We start from the raw sequence: 14,552 nt of genomic DNA on the forward strand, positions 1-14,552 counted from the left end.
GTGTGACCGCTTCTCAGGCAGCTGCCATGACACCTGGATCTTGCACCAGTCCCGGCTGCCACCACTGTTCACTGAACTGGCTTAGATGGAGGAGTGGCTTCTTGGAGATAAGGGCTATCCTTTGCAGACATGGCTCCCGACACCAGTGAGAGACCCCACCACTGCTGCAGAGGAGAGATACAACGCCAGCCACTGAGCTACATGAGCCTCCATTGAGCAGGAGATCGGCATGCTGAAAGAGCACCTCCGATGCCTGTATGAATAGAGTGATGCCCTGTACTATGGGCCGAATAGGCCAGCTCTGCACAACTACGCACCCAATAGGGGCCAAGCCTGGCATGATGAGGAGAAATGTCAACAAATTCCTCCTCGGACTATGAAGATGCTGATGACCTATGAAAGACGCATAGGAGGGCAGATGTCACCCAGGCTCTGCACGCAGGGCTAGCAGTGAGCTAGGGATGTAAGGAAGTGGCTTATCTGACAAAGTCTGTCTGGTCCATAGGAACCGACATGAGCTCTGCAAGCCACACATCACCCTCGCTCACCTACTGTGCACCAGTCTACATCTGCAGCATCGCTGTGTAAACTATTAGAGGCAGCAGCTGACTGAGCCAATGTCCATGTCGCTGCATCCGTGGAGACGCCCATGAGTAATGGTGGCATGGCAATGATGTTATTGTATACGTTGGCTCTCCTGAAGGGCCAACGGTGCAAAGGGATGTGTCATTGGCACTACATGCTGGCACACATCATTCGCACAGAGAAAAGGAGTTGGTGAGGAACATTTAGTGAAAGACGTATTTACATTGCTGTGACACCCGTGCATTCCCATTTGTGTCTGTGTGTTCACTGTAAACCTCTGTAATACCTTTTATGGTGTATTTAAGTCTCACCTCCTGGAATGTAAAAATGTATGATTATTCACCCAGGTGCAGAACACCTACAAGAAGGAATATTACACTTGAGTGGGAGAAGAGAATCGCAACTTCACAGGACACTGGGACACAGCAGGGTAAGTATTTGGCAGCAAAGTGGAAAGTGCTGGGGTCACTCAGCAGATCAGGCAGCATCTGTAGAGAGAGAAGCAGAGTTAACTTTCAGGTCTGTGAACTTGGACAAGTTAACTCTGTCTCTCTCTCCACAGATGCTGCCTGACCTGCTGGGTTTCTGCAGCACTTTCTGCTTTGCTGCCAGATTGACAGCAACCCCACTCTTCAACAGTCAGGTAAATATTCTTTGACAGCTGTCAGGAAGCAGGTGCTGGGGCGCTTAAAATAGGGTCTCAGCACCTGCTTCCTGCCAGCTGTCAATGGGTTCCTCACTGCGCCAAATGTCCCACCTCTCCCCATGTAATATGGGGACGGGGGGGGGCGGCACACGGCGTCTATTAATCGCGGGGGCTCTGCGGCAGCCGCTAAATGTGGGCACCCCGCCGAGTTGAAAGGGCACCGCCGCCCCGAATAAAATTCAGCCCAAGGTGTACAAAATAATTGACTGTTTTCAAAAAAACTGTGCACCTACTTACAGAAGAAAAGATGTCAAAGCAAAGTATAGATGAGGAGATGTCGCAACTTTAGTGATGAGAACCTCAACACACTCAATGACGTGAAGGCGAGACATCTGCATCTTCTGGAGAATGCGAAATGTAGGGCACCACAAAAAGTTGACATGTTGGAGTGGAAGGAGATGGCACAGGCTCCAAGTGTAATGAGAACTAATTGTCCTATGCCATGGAGTGTGGAACAATGTCAGAAAAAACTGGATGATTTAACATGATCTGCTAGGGTTTATACAGTTATTCCAAATGCTAAAATTAAGATTTCTTAAAGTGTTACTGATTCAATGAATAACAGTTATAATTGTGTCATGTTTATGATTTGGGTGGTCAGCATTGAAACTAAAGTCAACTGGTCGTAAAATTCAATTGTCATTAGAGACAGGCCTCACAAAGTGCTTGTAAAGATCTGTTATCTGTGCTCCAAAGATTTGAGGTGTGAAGTTGCAATTAATAAATTTTACCCTGTCTCCAAAGGACCCAACTAGTTTCTTTCCTGGTGCAAGACAGGTCCGGTCACAGGGAAGGGCTAGGTGCAGGAGGCAGCAGGATGCCATTTCTTGCCGAGTCCACCTGCTTTTATTTAGACCTTGTCACAGCAACCCTCAGGCTTGGATGTGAGGAGGCATGTCTGTTTTTCTTGAAATGTTATGTTGTTTAATGAGATTTCTATTTATGTTATAATTGTGTCATGAACACGCTTCCATTGTTAATATTTTGAGGACTTGTTTGTAAAAGACTGTGAAGAATATTTGAGGAGACGCTGGACTTGTTTTTTTTAAGGGTCACTGGAAGGATATTTGGGACTTTGTTTAAAAACAAGCACTTACTGGAAGTCACATGCCTTAAGCTAAGTAAACAGCAGGAGCCTTGCTGGCTATTGTGTTGTTTACAGAGAAGTCACATGTCTGTGTTTTTGGCTCAGGAGTTTTTGGTTTCATTTTTGGATATTGTTTGGAGATCAGTTGGTGTGTAAGCCTGCTAAGAGAGAGAAAGGCAACCAGCTTACCTTGTTCCACCTCTTTGAAAAACCCTGAGAATCTAGTGTGAGAACTGGAGAAATTGATGCAGCATTTCTCCTGAGAAGCTTCTGCAAGACTTTCTCTCGACATCTCCTGAACAAACTGCTTCTGAAAAAATCCCAGTGACAACCACATGTGTCTAGTGACACCCGTCTACTGGTACTCGGATGCCAGACCAAAGAACCATCTGGAAAATTCCAGATCTTTTCCTTTTTCTTCAAGAATTAACAAGTATTTGGCCAAAGTTTTTTTTGTTTTTTTGTGAAGTTGATCTCTGCAGAGAAAGCTTTTTTATTTTTCCTTTAACCAGTGTGTGTGTGTGTGTGTATTGGATTATTTAGAAGGGAGTATATTTCTACTTTCTACTTTATTGAATGAGTCTTGTTTAAAAATAAAGTAATACTTTTGCTGTTTAGTAAAAAAAACATGGTTGGTGGATTTTTATTCTGAAACTAAAATAGATAAAATATATAATTGGTAATATCGGTAACTGGGTCAAACTGGGTAAAACATTTAAATATATGTTGCGACCTGTAGAGAAGTGGGACGAGAGGGAGACAGTGCATTCTTCCATCCTCAGTCGTAACATATAATTGGGACTCCTGTGGGATTCAAAATTCACAGACTAATATGAGTGCTATGACTTTCTAAGGTTAAGGCTGATTAAGATTTTTACAGTGAATTTTGTGATACATATTGAAAATCAAAATGGCTTTGTCAGTTGCTATGACCTTTCTGGAGAGGGAGGATTTGAGAGTGATTTGCAAAACTTCACCAAAGCAAGGCTAATAGCATTGGTAGAAAAGTTGGAGTTAGAGTTAAAACCAGAAGCTACGAAAGCAGACATAATTAAGGTAATAGCACAGCTTTTGAAAGTGGAAGAAGGCAAAGGTAATCCAGATGGTAATTCAGTTGAATTAGCTAGAATTTAGTTGCAGATGAAGCAGCTTGAACAGGAAAAAGACATGAGAAAACTTGACCTTGAAAGAGAAGCACTTCAGAGAGAAGAAAAGGAAAAAGAAAGAACGAGAAGAGAGGAAAAGGAAAAAGAAAGCATTTCGGAAGCTGGAACTAGAATGACAAAGGGAAAGAGAAAAGGAAAAGGAAGAGAGGTAGGAGAGAGAAAGGAAACAAGAAAGGGTATTCCAATTAAAAAGGCTGGAACTAAAACAAAAGAGTGGCCTTGACTCCAGGGAAAGTTCTGATGAGAAAGGCTATGACTCCAACCCAGGACCCAATGGGCAGCTGTTTAAATTTTTGCAAGTCCTTCTGAAGTTTGAGGAAAGGGACGTAGAAATATTTTTCATTTCTCTTGAAAAGATAGCTAAACCGATGAGGTGGCCGGTAGAAAACTGGGCACTGCCCATGCAAAGCAATTATATAGACAGAGCTCATGTAGTTTATTCCATGCTTTCTGAGGAGGCTTCTGCAGATTATGAGATGGCAAAAAAGGCTATTCTCACTGCTTACGAGTTGGTCCCTGAAGCTGGCAGAAATTTCAGAACCTCTGGAAACACCCTGGGTAGACTTATATAGATTTGAGAGGGTAAGGCAAATTAACTTTGAGCATTGGATGTGGGCACTAAAGATAGAGGCCCTTAGGGAAATAATTCTCCTGGAAGAATTTTAAAATTCACTCCCTCCATTAGTAAGAATCCATGTAGAGAATCAGAAAGTTTCAACAGCCAGACAGGCAGCTGACATGGCTGATGATTATGAGCTTGTCCACACACACAAAGCCTTTCTCCTTCACCCCCACAAGCCTGAGAAGGATAGAAGGTGGGAGGGTGAAAGGATGACTAGTAGCCAGGGATGAGAAGGGATGACTGGGAATGCCCCAGGATCTCTTCCTCAGGCTGGAAAGGAAGGTGCTCAGGGTGGAAGTGAGGTCCAAAATCCTAAGTCTTTCTATTGCCACAAGTTGGGATTCCTTTGTGCAGAATGCTGGAAGTTACAGGGTAAACCCCTGGGACATATTGGGGTACACAAGGCCAATGCAGAGAAAAGGACTCTGACCGAGAGTATGACAGATCAGGCTATAACTCTGATTGCAGCTGTAAGGTCAAGTATAAACACCGCTGTGAGTGTGAGGAAGGTGAACAAGATACCTGAGAGCTACAGGGAATTTGTGTCTAAAGGTAAAGTAACTCCCTATCCCTCAAGTGAGGCAGGTAAACCTATAGTTATAGTTAGGAATACAGGAGCCACCCATACTCTTTTGTTGGGGAAAGGCATGACCTTTCCACTAGAGAGTGCACTGAATGCCAAGGTTTTAGTGAATGGTATCAGCAGGGAGAATCGTGTACATTTGGAGTGCGACCTGATGTCTGTAACGGTAACTGTAGGAGTTGTCCATAGTTTGCCTGTAGATGGAGTTGACTTACACCTGGGGAATGATTTGGCCGGAACGAAGGTAGTAACTTTTCCTGTAGTCACGGAAAGACCAAGTGAAGTCAAGGAGACAGAGCAGCTGCAGGAAAAGGTTCCAGGAATTTTTCCTTCATGTGTAGTGACCCGAGCAATGGCTAAACAAGTTCCATTATCGGAGGTAAAATTGGCACCACAGACAGATATTCGGCGATCTGAAACGTTCTTTGGGGATTTGGATAATCCGAAGGAAATGTTTAATAAGACTTCTCTGATCAAAGCTCAGCAAGCCAATCCAGGGTTAAATAAGGTGGCACAACCGGCTCTAACGGAAGCTGAAGCAAAGGGAGTTCCTAAAGGCTACTATATTAAAAATGGGATTCTGATGAGGAAGTGGAGACCTCCTCACAGACCTGCGGACGAAGAATGAACGGTTGTTCACCAGATAGTGGTACCGCCCAAGTATCACCAGGAAATGTTAAGGATAGCCCATGAAATTCCTATGGCAGGACATGTAAGGATCTGGAAGACCCAACCACGTATAAGTTGACACTTTTACTGGCCAAGTCTTTACAAGGTGCAGTTTTGTAAAATGTGCCAGATGTGCCATCCTCGGTCATAACAATTGTTTATCTTATAATCGATTTTGTTTCTGCTGCACTTAAATGTTATAAACATTAACCATTTTCATGTAACAGCTGTTTACAAAATAGCAAATGACTCCTTAACTCAATTTATACTTAAAAATCTTGCACTAAGCACCTCAATGCTTATGTGATGTTTAGCAATCCTGATTCAAAAGTGTTACAAGAGTATTTGCTGTTTCAATAAAAGTTCAGTTTCACTTTCAATCTTACCCATTCTTTTGTGTGTCTTCCTGAGATAGGGAGAGGGTGGAGGTACCTTGCCATTCCTATCTAACTATTCTGCCCACTGCAGCTGTGGCTCCCTCGCGTGGTCCACAAAGCACAGCCCCAACGACATCCATGTTGGGACCATCCATATCGTCCATTTCCGCTGGAATCTTGTCTGCCGGGTTTTTTTTTCTTTGTTACTGGGATGTGGGCATCGCTGACTAGGCCAGCATTTATTGCCCATCCCTAATTGCCCTTGAGAAGGTGGTGGCTGCCAGTCCATCCTGCAAGGCAAGGCTGTACAATGTGCAATAGTCTACTAAAATCATTACCACTTTGTCAAGTGAATACTGCAAAGGACTCCCCCGCACCCCCATCCCCCCAACCCCCATAACATCTCCAGGCACTAGAACTGTGATTTCAGCATCCTGATTGTCTTCTCCACAACTTGGCCCATGCACATGTTTGCATGATTGGCAACTTTCCTGTGCTTCGATATTGGTCTTGTGGTAGGATGTCATCAGCCATGTCTTCAGCGATAGTCCTTGTCGCTTAATATCCATCCAGATCCTTGATGTAATCTACTAAGTATGTTATGTAAGTCTGAGTGCTGGAGGATGAAGAAGTCATGAAAACTTCCCTGGTGATCTGCATTGACATTCAGGATCTGCACTTGGGCATCACATTTAATGAATGAGACCCTTCATGTTTATGTACGTAACATGTGTATAATCTGGAGCATGCAATGCATTATGGATTCCATCAATTTCCCCAAGCCAGTGATCCTATGGAATGAAATAGCTCTCTCCCTTTGCTGAAACTGGGAACATGTCAGAATTGATGAACTCAGAATCCTTATGACATATGGCATCCATGACTGCAGGCCTCCATAGTGCTTTGGATGATGTTACACATCATTAGTGCCTGATTGACATGATGCATATGCATAAAATTTGAGTGCATTGTTAATTTCATGGACACTGATAAGGCAGTCACGACATAGAACATGGCTGAAGGCCAATTGATTTTTTATTGAAGCATAGTTTTCTCACACACAGTTCCTCCAAAATCATCTTGAAAGACAACCTCTCCTTATAAAATTTCTGGGGTGAGTAAAAGTTCCTCCTGATCAACCAACAGGCACAGCGCCTGAGTCTTCTTCATTGTCCCCTGTGTCAAACTCCCATTATGTACAAAGCATACTACGACTAGAAAAGGTATTTTTCTTTCTCAGGCTTCCTCTTTAAGAAGTTGTGATACATGCGAAAAACATTTGAGAAAGTACAGGAAGGGCTGCGAGCATGATTTGAATATCACATTCTCAGAGGCTGGCACAGGTCCTGCTGCCTCCGGAATGTGATGCTATTTTCAAAGTGCCGCCGGCAAGGAGGGAATGGGTCAGGTGCAGCCTCCAATTAAGTGCCTGTTGAGCTCATTAACAGGCTTGTTAGTGTCAGTGAGCAATTTTTAAAGGCTGGGAAAGGAGACAATGCCATGGGGAGAATACAACAGGGTTATAAAGATGTGAATAGTGTGGTGGGCCATGGGGGCTGTGGGAATGGCTGATTAATTTAATTCACAAGCAGCAAATAAAGCTTAGCTGCTTCAAATGAGACTCAGTGTGGCAATTTCTGCAGTTGGAAGAGTTTTAATGTCACGGTGGAGAGTGGCAGGAAAGCAGAGAGCCCACTGGCATCACTGTAACAGCTGGGGATGGCGCAGGAAGGCCTGGTGAACACACAAGGTCCAGCGGAGGGAGGACAGATGGGAACAGGCCACTCTGACATTGGACAGAGTAGCCAGAATGAGCTGCGGCAGATGCAGCCTCCTTGACAGCAGGAGGCTAGAGGAGCACAGCGGGGGCTGCAAGGGGATACATTCCCATGTCCACACAGGCCGTCCAAGATCCCTGGTGACTCATTTGTATAGGCCCAGTAATGGCTACCACTTGCCTTTAAAATTGCATTCACTTCCCCGTTCCCACCTCCGTAACGCTGAGGCGCCAGACTCGCTCCCAGGCCAATTACTTAATTAGCTGACGCAGCGCAGGTTGGGACACGGAAATACTCCGGTTGTCGGGGGTCCCGACACAAAAACAAAAATCCGGCCCCTGATACCTGGGTCTCAGCCATTTTACATAAGTTTCTTCCCTATAAAAATCTCCTTCCAGTAGAATCCTGGCTTTGTTCAATATGTGCGAAAAGCACCTTGCACCTCTTCAGACAAGCCCTAAAATTTTCTGGTGATTTTAATTCTTAAGAATTCTTAAGAAGTGGGCAATTAGCCTAAATCCACCACTACATTGATCTCCGTGGTAATTTCATTGTGGGGGACGTCAACAGCATACCCTTTAGAGGAGCGAGGAGGAATTACTGGAGGCAACATCTGGATTTCCGTGTTTAACTGCACATGTGCAGATGCCAGAAGTTTCTGTCAGTTTCACAGAGTAATGACGGTGATGTTGACTATTTAGTCATCATTACACCTGCAAAATCTGAGCCGATTTGGCAAGCTTGATGTTATTTGTGCCAGGTGATCAGTTTTTCCTCTCTTCAGTTATATTTAAGTGATTTTTTTATTGAGTTTTTTTATGGTACATTCAACACTAATGTTTCTTGCAGTCCCTGGGATTTGAATGTGTTTAAATGTTCTGCTAACTTTCTTGCCTTTGATGTGTTTCAGTTGTTGGAGATTAGTATTTTATATCTAGAAGTAAATTTTGGCATTTAACAAATCCGTGATTATTTTCACTGAGATATTGGCCTCGATTTTAACTTCTGGGAGGAAACCCAGCAAAACGAGTGGCAATCCCATCCAGGAGTGGTATTAGACAGGTTCAGATGATTTTTAAAGCTTAGCTTTATTTTCTCAATGGGAAGCAGCTGTCCAGCCATTAAAATTCTGCCATTCAGAGGCCGCCACCGAGGACCAGAGGAACTGTCCCCCGCAGTAAGGTAAAGGGATAGTTGGGGAACAATCTCAATCAGGTGGGGATATCCTGGAACAGGGGAGGCCCAAGATTGCCTTATATGGCCTGGAGGAGCAGTCCTGCAGGAGCAGTCCTGCTCCTCCTGGCCTGCAAGGAAAATAAAAATAAAAACAAATGATTTACCTTAAAAGTAAGAAAGAAAGACTTGCATTTATATAGTACTATTCATGACCTCAGGATGTCCTACAATCACAGTCAATGAAGTACTTTTGAAGTGTAGTCACTGTTGTAATGTAGACATCACAGCAGCCAATTTTCACACAGCAAGATCCCACAAACAGCAATATGATAATGATCAGATATCTGTTTTTTAGTTATTTTTCTTGAGGGATAAATATTGCCCAAGACCAGGGAGGACTTTGCTGTTCTTCTCTGACATAGTGGTATGGGATCTTTTATATCCACCTAAAAGGGATGACAGGGCTTTGATTTAGCATCCTATTGAAAAGGCAGCTCCTCCAATAATGCATCACTCCCTCATTATTCCATGGAGGTGCCAGTCTGGATTTTTGTGCACAAATCTCTGCAGTGGGACTCGAACCCACAATATTCTGGCTCAGAGGCAAAATGTGACCAACTGAGCCACAGCTGACATGTTTAGTTTAGTTTAGTGATACAGCACTGAAACAGGCCCTTCAGCCCACCGAGTCTGTGCCGACCATCAACCACCCATTTTATATTAATCCTACACTAATCCCATATTCTTACCACATCCCCACATTTCCCTACCACCTACCTACACTAGGGGCAATTTATAACAGCCAATTTGCCTGTCAGCTGCAAGTCTTTTGGCAGTGGGAGGAAACCGGAGCACCCGGAGGAAACCCACGCAGACACAGGGAGAACTTGCAAACTCCACACAGGCAGTACCCAGAATTGAACCCGGGTCGCTGGAGCTGTGAGGCTGCAGTGCTAACCACTGCGCCACTGTGCCGCCCTCTGGGGCCACTTCTCACACTGGCTCCTGTTTCTGGCAGCTTTGGCCCCATTCACACAAATCAAAATCACTGATTGGGCCTCAATGACATCATTAGAGTCCAAACTGCATATTTAAAGAGAATCCCACCAACGTCGGGTGGGTATCCTTGCTGCCGCAATTTAAAATTGCACTGTCAGATTGGGGTAGGTAAGGAATGTATAAGTCCATTTGCTCCATTTTAGTTGCCTTCCTCCTTTCCGTGACTTGGTTTCTGCCAGATAAAAGAATTAAAATTGAGGCCATTGAGAAATCTTTTGCTAAGTGTCTGCTGTAGTAGCCATTTTCCCTTCTTTCATGTCGATGTGGAGAGGAGATAAAACTCAGTTTAAGTGGCCCATTGCCAGAATTTGACTTAGCTGAATTCATTTATTTCGGGTAAATTCAGATTAGCTATATTACTTATTCACTTATTCTGCCAAAAGCTACATCAATCTAAAATTATCATTGGCAAGTTTAGCAGAGAAAGGATCAACACATTCATAAGACTTTCCTCTGTCTGTTATGTTAATGGAGGTATTAACCAATTTAAAATGCAGAAATAATCCATTTGAAGTAAATGGATTAACACTTGTCTTGAAATTACTTACATAGGTATGTCATATGAACAAGCCAAACATTTATCTGTTAATTTTGAAATTTTAAGCTATTGTACCACAAAGTTAGACAGTGCACAAAATCTTGCTAAAGTTCACCTGGATGTTTCCGTTCTTACTTATTGAGGTGATGCTAAAATGAACATTCAAGATGCAGCCCCCTTGAATTTCCAGAGGGAGGCATTAGTTTTGAAAGGAATCTATAAAATGATTAGTCATATTTAAAATTTCAATTTAGTGTAAATGTTACAAATATTCCTGGGTTACTGTATTGATATTGAGAAAAAACATTCAGATAGATGCCTTGGATTAAACCACACCGTGATGGGAGAAGTCTACTGAACTTGGCTAAGTCAAGTAAAGATTTTCTCCTTTATTAAAACCAGGATTAAAAAGAAGACAACATCATGAAGATAACAACAACTTGCATTTAAATAGTGCCTTCAACATAGTAAAACATCCCAAGATGCTTCACAGTGGGGTGCATGTAGAACAAATCTCCCAGCCAGACAGATGGATTTCTGGCTATAGGCCCAGCACTCTGAAACCTACAACTTACTGTTGAGGGTCTCTCAGCGGCAAAGCATTCAGTTATCAGCGCTCTCACTATCAGCCACAAGGTTGACATAAATTGCCTTGAAGAAACTAACATCGGAACAGATGAAGTTACTCACTTTGCTATTGCTGAATCAACTTGTGTGTCATGTATTTCACGCAAACCATGGCTCAGCTATTTATGTCTGCGCCATCTTAGATGCAACTCAAGTCTTATCCACAACATTATATGGTTGGTGCCTTCAAGATTGAGACTATTTATAAGCCACCAAGTGAAACTCTCTCTCACTCAGCTATCTTCATAGTGGTTTTAATAGCCATTACATAGACACACACTGAGTTTGGTTACAAAGTTGGGCAACTACTAATGTCTTTGTCTTTACCCATGAATCTAAATAGCATGGCACCTGCTACTCAGAGAGATGGGGTCTCCCTGATATCTGCTGGGTCACACCAATGAACAGTCACTCACAACCAGCGTTGTACACTGTTCTAAACAGTCAACACTGACCAGAGCTATGAAGATAAGACAGTTATCATGCAACACCGATTTGGCAGCCTCACACTTGCACTTTTTGTCCTCCATGTTTTCAATGACAGCTGAAAACACAATGAGCAACTGCAAGCCTTATCCTACTTTCTCTTTTCTCTTTGCAGATCAGGTTGGAACATAATGCTCAAGAAAAGAAGACCACTGCCAAACCCTGATTTCTCCATGAAGAGAAGGTCATCCAGCTACTGTGCTGACATGCAGCAATGCTTACAGTTGAAGTCGAGGTCAGTGGTATCATACTGCCGTCAGGTGAGTATCCAATCCCCTGGTCCCTGGCATCCTACAGCATCATTATACAGACACAGCCTTTCACCCCCCCCTTTGAATGCAGACTGCATCCGTGGGGAACTTGCCCAACTATTGCTTTCCTTTTATTCCTACATATCCAGCAGAGAACCAATAGGCAGCTGAGGAGGAAACATAGAAAATAGGAGCAGGAGTAGGCCATTCGGCCCTTCGAGCCTGCTCCGCCATTCATTATGATCATGGCTGATCATCCAACTCAGTAGTCTGTTCCCGCTTTCGCCCCATACCCTTTGATCCCTTTAGACCCAAGAGCTATATCTAACTCCTTCTTAAAAACATACAATGTTTTGGCCTCAACTGCTTTCTGTGGTAGTGAATTCCATAGGCTCACCACTCTCTGGGTGAAGAAATTTCTCCTCATCTCAGTCCTGAAAGGTTTACACCGTATCCTTAGACTATGACCCCTGATTCTGGACTCCCCCACCATCGGAAACATCCTTCCTGCATCTACCCTGTCAAGTCCTGTTAGAATTTTATAGGTTTCTATGAGATCCCTCCTCACTCTTCTGAACTCCAGCGAATATAATCCTAACTGACTCAATCTCTCCTCATACGTCAGTCCTGCCATCCCAGGAATCAGTTTGGTAAACCTTCGCTGCACTCCCTCTATAACAAGAACATCCTTCCTCAGATAAGGAGACCAAAACTGCACACAATATTCCACGTGTGGCCTCAGCAAGGCCCTGTATAATTGCAGCAAGACATCCCTGCTTCTGTACTCGAATCCTCTTGCTATGAAGGCCAACATACCATTTGCCTTTTTTACTACCTGTTGCACCTGCATGCTTACCTTCAGCGACTGGTGTATGAGAACACCCAGGTCTTGCTGCATATTCCACTCTCCCAGTTTATAGCTATTCAGATAATAATCTGCCTTCCTGTTTTTGCTACCAAAGTGGATAAACTCACATTTATCCACATTATATTGCATCTGCCATGCATTAGCCCACTCACTCAACTTGTCCAAATCACCCTGAAGCCTCTCTGCATCCTCTTCACAACTCGCCCTCCCACCCAGTTTTGTGTCATCTGCAAATTTGGAGATATTACATTTAGTTCCCTCATCTAAATCATTAATGTATATTGTGAATAGCTGGGGTTTTGGCACCGATCCCTGCGGTACCCCACTGCCTGCCATTCGGAAAAAGACCCATTTATCCCTACTCTTTGTTTCCTGTCCACCAACCAATTTTCTATCCATTGCAATACACTACCCCCAATCCCATGTGCTTTAATTTTACATGCTAATCTCTTATGTGGGACTTTGTCGAAAGGAGAAGAGGCAGCACCTCTAGAAGGTTGAGAAGGAAACATTTAGGCCGGACAACAAGGTCCTCTGATGAAAGGTCACTGAACATTAACTCTGCTTCTCTCTCCACAGATGCTGCCAGACTTACTGAGTATTTCCAGCACTTTTTCTTTCAGATTTCCAGCATCTGCAGTATTTTGCTTTAATAACAAGGTCCTCAACTCAGGCAAGTGAAGGCCTAACTGAGATTCAAAAGTCACCACCTGATGATGTCCTGGCTGTCGCCTAGTGTAGCGCTTGCCCGACTCCTGCCCGCTGGCATGGCATCATTGATGCCGGGTACATGCGAGTGTCAAGCTGTGTTCTGATGGTGGAGGCATCAGCAGTTGCAAACCACCTCTGCTAAGAACTGTCCTCTGGCTGCCTGACAGGTTGAAGTGATGACTTGTCTGAGTGGGAATCATACCTTGGCTCTGGGATTTGCATCCCAGGATCTTCCACCAATGTTCTGCCAAAGTTATGATGACTGATTGGGAGAATCCCAGAGGAAATTCCCCCCAAAAAACACATTTTCAGGCAAAATTCAATCAAAGCTATTACTAACCAAATAACCTTCACAATGTATTAATAGCTTGAAGTAGATCTCCAGTGTAAATACTAACCAGAGAAAATAAAGTTACTCACAATTTGATCCCAGACCAAGATGCAAAAGCAACTCTTTCTTTAAGGTATTTGTATCTTGTAGCAATTTTCATCTTAAGTTAACAGATGAAATATGCTGTTTTGGTCTTTCCAATTACTATTTGCCTACATTTGAGCTAGTGCTACCATACTGGGCAGTTTTGTTATGGGAAGCTGCTTATTTGTTGATTGACAGGTTTAAATTTCTTTCCAATACTCTGTCAATGCCCATTTCTGGGACTTAAATATTTCATGTGAGACATTCTAATAGATTTTCCATTCCTGCTTCTAATGGATTTTCCAAATCTTTAATATAGTCCTGGTTATCTATAATTTTGGCATTACTAGTACCTATCGAAGCACAAATCTCATTCCAGTAGTTATTTTAAGTCTGACACTCAACAGCCAAAAAAAGCACGATATTAGTATATTTTATGATTTATTATTGTTATGCAGACCCCCACCTGCCAAAAATGAGGTATATTAATTTTGTTAAATGAACATTGACTTTAAACTGTTGCTGGAGCGTGGAAATGACTTGTTAATCGGATCAGCTTTGGCTGGAAAAAACATTTACATATGAACTAACTTGTGGAGACAAAGGATGATTCCCTGACACATTCAACCCACAATGGACTTTGATTACCTGACATAGAAAGTGAGGAAGCTCACATTCCAGGATGACTACTAAGATGGCTGAATCCACAAACAGACATGGTCAAACCAGCTAGTTTCATGACTAACCTGCTGGGCAACCTGAGTTTTTTTGAATTGTACTGACAGTTTGAAACAAGAAAGACTGTTTGCCCCTGGACCGTGAAAACCTCTCCTGGCTGGCTCACCACA

The sequence above is a fragment of the Heterodontus francisci genome, chromosome 5 (genome assembly GCF_036365525.1).
Source record: "Heterodontus francisci isolate sHetFra1 chromosome 5, sHetFra1.hap1, whole genome shotgun sequence".
Taxonomy (NCBI): Eukaryota; Metazoa; Chordata; class Chondrichthyes; order Heterodontiformes; family Heterodontidae; genus Heterodontus; species Heterodontus francisci.